Genomic DNA, 6,342 nt, shown 5'->3' with positions numbered 1-6,342 from the left:
ATGTACATGTCTTCAAATTTGGCACTGAAATGATCAATGACCGGCCTGACTTTGAATAGCCGGTCAAAGGTGGGATCATCTCTGGGTGGGCACTGTGCATTATCGTTGTAATGCAAAAATTTAAGGATCGTCTCAAATCGAGCCCGGGGCATGGCCATACGGTAAAATGGGGTGCTGTACAGAACATCTGTACTCCAATATTGCCTAATTTCTGGCTTTTTTACTATGCCCATATGAAACACCAGACCCCAAAACGTCATCATCTCTACTGCATCTACAGGGGTCCACCTAGCAAATGATGATGTGGGGTTTTGAGCAATAAACTGCTGGGCATATAAATTAGTTTGGTCCACCATTAAATTTATAAAATCATCAGAGAAAAATAATTTGAAAAAGTCAATTTCTCTGAGACCTGTGGAATCAAATTGGATTCCTGGCATGGCCAAAAACTCAGGAACCTGGGGCTCAAAATTGTCTGGTGGTGGGGTCCATACGAGATCAATTATTGGGGGGGGGTCTCAGCTGCTCTACGGGGGCGTCTTTGAGGGGGTCCCTCATCACCAGAGGAGGAAGAGGTGCTTAAGACGAATCCTTCAAATTCCCCGCTTGCCTCACTGGCTGTGTCAGAGTCAGAGGCAAGCATGGCATATGCCTCCTCCACTGAATACATTCTTCTGGATGACTGGGATGACATTTGGGATGACATATGGGATGACATTTGGGATGCCATTTTTATTTTTGTGTTACTGGTAGTGAAATGTTTCAACACGTGTATAGTGTAGGGGGGGGTACAAACTTTATTTCAACCCGGGGGGTATGTAGTGTGTAGTGTGTATGTAGTGCAGAAAAAAAAATACTTTATACAAAAAAAAAAAAATTGAAGGGGTTAAAAAAAAAAATTGAAGGGGTTAAATAAAAAAAAATTGAAGGGGTTAAAAAAAAAAAAAAAAAGGTCCTGCGCCAAAAATTTAGCACAGATGTTGGTCAGTAACGTCCGTCACTGAACAGCGCTCAAAGGCAACAGGAATTTGATCAAAAAAAAAAAAAAATAGATCAACCCTGTGCCGAAAAAGCTGATCAGTGATGTACGTCACTGATCAGCGCACAGTGGCCACAGGACACCCACAAAATCACAGTGTGTGTAAAAAAAAAATTAAAAAAAGACCCCACAGCACCCACAAAAAAAAAAAGGTGATCAGTGATGCGACACTGATTACCAGTGAGGGGCAGCAGGTGCACAACCTTTGGTGCAACTGACAGTGCAACTGGCAGCAACTGACAGGTATATATAAAAAAAAAAAACCTCTGCACCCCCAAAAAGTTGCTGATCACCTCAGATATAGTGATCAGCACAAAAGGCGGGGGCAGCAGACACAAAATTTAGCACTCTCTATCACTCTCTGTCACTATCTCTCTCTATCTCTCTATCTCTCACTATCTATCACTCTATGACACTGCAGCAGCAGCAGTGACAGGTATATATATATATAAAAAAAAACCTGCGCCCCCAAAAAGTTGCTGATCAGTTAATTTATACTGATCAGCACAAAAGGGGGGGCAGCAGTCAGTTATATAAAAAATATATAGCACAATCTGTCACTATCTCTATCTCTCTCTCTCTCTCTATCTTTCTCTATCTCTCTCTATCTCTCTATCTATAACTATCACACTGCAGCAGCACAAAATATAGCACTCTCTGTCACTAGGCCTCTCTATCTCTCTCTATCTCTCTCTCTCTATCTCTCTCTATCTCTCTCTCTCTATCTCTCTATCTATAACTATATCACACTGCAGCAGCACAAAATATAGCACTCTCTGACACTATCTCTCTCTATCTCTATCTCTCTATCTCTCTCTATCTAACGCTATTACACTGCAGCAGCACAAGTTCACAACACAGTAAGTCACAAGTAACAGGATCCAGGAAGCATCCAGCACACTACAAGCAGGATCCAGGAAGCATCCAGCACACTACAAGCAGTGATCAGGCAAGGTATTTGCAAGGATCAGGTAAGTATTTGGCAAGGTTCAGGTCAGTATACTGCGGCAGCTAGGCACGGTGACCGCACTGCACGCAATTCCAGACCGGAATGGCGTCTGCAGTGCAGTCACCGTTGGTTTAAATCCCCCTCCTTGGCTGTGATTGGTCCGTCGGTCCGACGGACCAATCACGGCCTTTGGGGGCGGGCGGGGTGAGGTGGGGTGACACCAGTGTCACCCTTACACCCCGCGGTGATTGGTGCTGTACTTTACAGCACCAATCACCTCCGATCCCGTGTCACCGGCGAACGTTATTCGCCGGTGACACAGGAAAACGCTGTGAATGGCTGTTCACACTGAACAGCCAATCACAGCGATCGCCGACGGGGGGGCGGCATCGCAGCCCCCCCTGGGCATGCACGGACATGTCTGCTGTCAGGGACAGCAGACATGTTGAAACTGTCACCGCGTCTATAGACGCGGTGACAGTTACAAGCCATGACGTACATTTACGCCATGTGTCGGGAAGCACTTCCCGACCATGACGTAAATGTACGTCAATTGTCGGGAAGGGGTTAAACTACTCCATGTCTATGCAGCCACTGCGTTGTTCTTCTTTAGGACATGAAAGTGGCCTTACTAGGTTATAAGATATAAAATAAAACACACATACACAGGAGGATTCGGTTTCTGATAAAACTAGTAACAGACAGTTTTAATAATTATTATGGATAGGCCTTTGTTAGGCTGAGAAAAATCATTTGTTGTTTTGCTAAAGATGATGCCGGATAAGCCTTGATAAAGATCAATCATTATACCAAAACATCTGATTTGGTCATAGAATGTGACACTATTATGGAATATATATCCTGTTTTAAGTTTAACTGCCTGAAGAATTCATGGATGCCCTGTTAAACAACATATATAGCTCCAGGGGCGGATTGGCCCACCGGGAAACCGGGCCGTTTCCCGCTGAGCCGGCACCTTTTATGTCAGAATGGGCCGCCTATCCTACCTAACTGGGCTGCCGCGGCGTCTCCGTGCTGGGCTGCGGCACTGTGCCCTAAATGAAGATGGCTGCATGTGCTTCCCTCCGGCTCCCTCCTCCCTGCTGCTGCGGCTGCGGCTGCAATGAGCTGCAGCCAGGGGGAGCACCTCTCAGACTGATGACGTCAGCCTGAGAGGGGAGAGAGACGAGGAGCAGCAGGCAGCAGTGCTGTGGCCGGGCTTCAGCTTCCAGAATTATGTGAGTCACACTGTGGGGACACTGGTTGGCAACCTTGTTAGGGAATGGGGTCGGGGGTAAGGGGAGAGAGAGACTCACTCCTGTCACTGTGTGAGGGACATGGGGAATAAATCTCCCTGCATGTGCCAGTTTTACAGTGTAGGATGTGCTGAAGGGGATTCTGTGTATGTGACATTCCTGCACATGAGGGGGAAGGGGGTCTGTGACTGACTGCTGTCTGCATTAGGGCAGACAGACTCACTCTCACAACTCAGATCCCCCTCCAACTCAGCTCCCCCATAGGCAGACATGTGACATTCAGGACCCCCCCCCATGTCTGTCTATAGGGGCTGTGCTGGAGGGGTATGTGACATGTCTGCCTAGGGGGGGAGGATGTGCTGGAGGGCCTGGGGCATGTGAATATGTGACAAGTCTGCCTATTTGTGGGAGGGACTGGGGGCTGTGCTGTCATTATGTGACATGTCTGCCTATGGGGGTGGGGGATGTACTCAGGCCTGGCAACAGGGAGGGTGAAAGGGTACAGCTGACCCGGGCCCCAGCGTTCTCAGGGGCCCCAAAGCATGGCTGCAGCGATGATGCACTCAGCCACCTACACAGCACCCTACTCAGCCGACCGCCCACTCAACCCTCCTGCCGCGCAAGTTCCTTCACCCACCACCCAACCACACTGTGGGCGTTACATGTATAGGTGTCATTACTACTGCGGGCATTATGTATATAAGTATTGTTACTACTGCGGGCATTATGTGTATAAGTATTGTTACTACTGTGGGCATTATGGGCATTATGGGCCTTATTCTAGTTCACTCTTTCTGACAAAATCCTTCTTAGATGGACAAAACCATGTGCACTGCAGGTGGGGCAGATGTAACTTGTGCGGTACTTGTGTATTTTGGCGGCGCCCATCGCATCGCATACCATAACGCATGCGATGGTATGCGATGCGACGCGATTTCGTTGGATAGTGTGCGATGGCATACAATTTTCAATTTGTATGCCATTGTACATGGCATACAATGCCATACGATGCGATGCGATGCAATGCGCTTAAACATTGTATAAGCACCCTAATGGGTGCTTATACAATGTTAAGCACCCTAATGGGTGCTTACAATGTTAAATGCACCCCCACGCCACCCCCCCACTATAAACGTGAACCCGAAACGTGGCGAGCGCAGCGAGCCCGCGAGGGGCGGCGGTACGCGTCCTACGAACTTTTCATACCCCCACTATCCACGTTGGCGTGGAGTTGAGAATAGAATAGTGTGGCGAGCGCAGCGAGGGGACGCGGATACCTGTGAAGCCCGCGAAGGGACGCGTTTACCTGTGAAGGTACCCGGTTCATGTTTATAGTGGGGGGGTGGCGTGGGGGTGCATTTAACATTGTAAGCACCCATTAGGGTGCTCAAAAGCACCCTTTAGGGTGCTTATACCATTTTTCATCGCATAGGGGGTCAAACTCGCGTCGCATCGCATGCCATCCGGTACATGGCATGCGATGCGACGCGTTCATCGTGCGATGCTGAAATCGGGCGCCGCCAAAATACACAAGTACCACTTGTGCAGAGAGAATTAGATTTGGGTGGGGTTTTACTTAAAAGTGAGATCTACAGTATATTGCAGTGTAAAAATAAAGCAGTCAGTATTTACCCTGCACAGAAACAAAATAACTCACCCAAATCTAATTATCATTGCACATTTTACATCTACCCCCCTGCAGTGCACATGGTTTTATCCATCTAAGAAGGATTTTGTCAGAAAGAGTGAACTAGAATAACCCCCTATGTGTATAAGTGTTGTTACTACTGTGGGCATTACGTGTGCAAGCGTTGTTACTACTGCTGCCGTTATGTGTATAAGTGTTGTTACTACTGTGGGCGTTACATGTATAAACGTCGATACTACTGTGGGCATTACATGTATAGGTGTCATTACTACTGCGGGCATTATGTGTATAAGTGTTGTTACTACCAGGGGCGTAACTATAGCACCGCAGCCCCCGCCACCGCGGGGGGGCGCTGTGCATGTGGGGGCGCCGGGGGCTGCGGTGCTATAGTTACCCCCCCCCCAATCCCCCGCAGACTTACGTATCTTGCTGGTCCCGGCGGCTCCGTTCTTCTGATGTGGACCACAACAAAATGGCCGCCCCCATATAGCAAACAGTTCTCTGAAACTGTCTGCTGTACGGGGGTGGCCATTTTGTGGTGGTCCTCAGCAGATGAACGGACGGAGCCGCCGGGACCAGCGCGATAGGTAAGACTGCGGGGGAGGGGGTTAGCATAGGCGACGGGGGGGTGCTCGACGGGGCGGCGGCGGGGGGTGGGTATGGGCGCCCCCCCCTAACGGCGGGGGGGCGCCCAAAATGTAGCTATGCCACTGGTTACTACTGTGGGGATTACGTGTACAAGCGTTGTTACTACTGCTGCCGTTATGTGTATAAGTATTGTTACTACTGTGGGCATTATGTGTATAAGTGTTGTTACTACTGCAGGCATGACGTTTACAAGCGTTTTTACTACTGCTGCCGTTATGTGTATAAGTATCGTTACTACTGCGGGCATTACGTGTACAAGCGTTGTTACTACTGCTGCCGTTATGTGTATAAGTATCGTTACTACAGTGGGCATTATGTGTATAAGCGTTGTCACCAATGTTCCCTCTACTTTTACGAAGGCTGTGTGCGGCAAAAGATTTTGGCTGTGCAACTTTGGAAGGAAATTTAAATTTTTGTGCGTCACTTATATATAACTGGAAAATGACGTTCAGCATTTGTGTTAACTTTACTTCAAAATGATATTAAACATTTAATCATTCAAAACACAGCACACAATGTAGTTAATGGGTGAAAAACACATTCATTGAGTCCACAACTGCAAAAAGGGACCACTGCTGCTTTGTGCGCTCTGTTGTAATGTCTGTGCGCATTCTCGTCGAGTTGTGTGCACGCGCACGTGCGCACGGCTTAGAGGGAACACTGGTTGTCACTACTGCTGGAGTTATGTGTATAAGTATCGTTACTACTGCGGGCATTACATGTATAAGCCACGTAATATAAGCGTTGGTTGCATTACCATGCAACCAACGCCACTCTGCGTCTCCCCTCCCTGCATCCTCCA

Source organism: Crinia signifera, chromosome 6 (genome assembly GCF_055691185.1).
Source record: "Crinia signifera chromosome 6, ASM5569118v1, whole genome shotgun sequence".
NCBI lineage: Eukaryota > Metazoa > Chordata > Amphibia > Anura > Myobatrachidae > Crinia > Crinia signifera.
The sequence above is the reverse complement of the archived record's forward strand: the minus strand, read 5'-3'. Positions refer to the sequence as shown.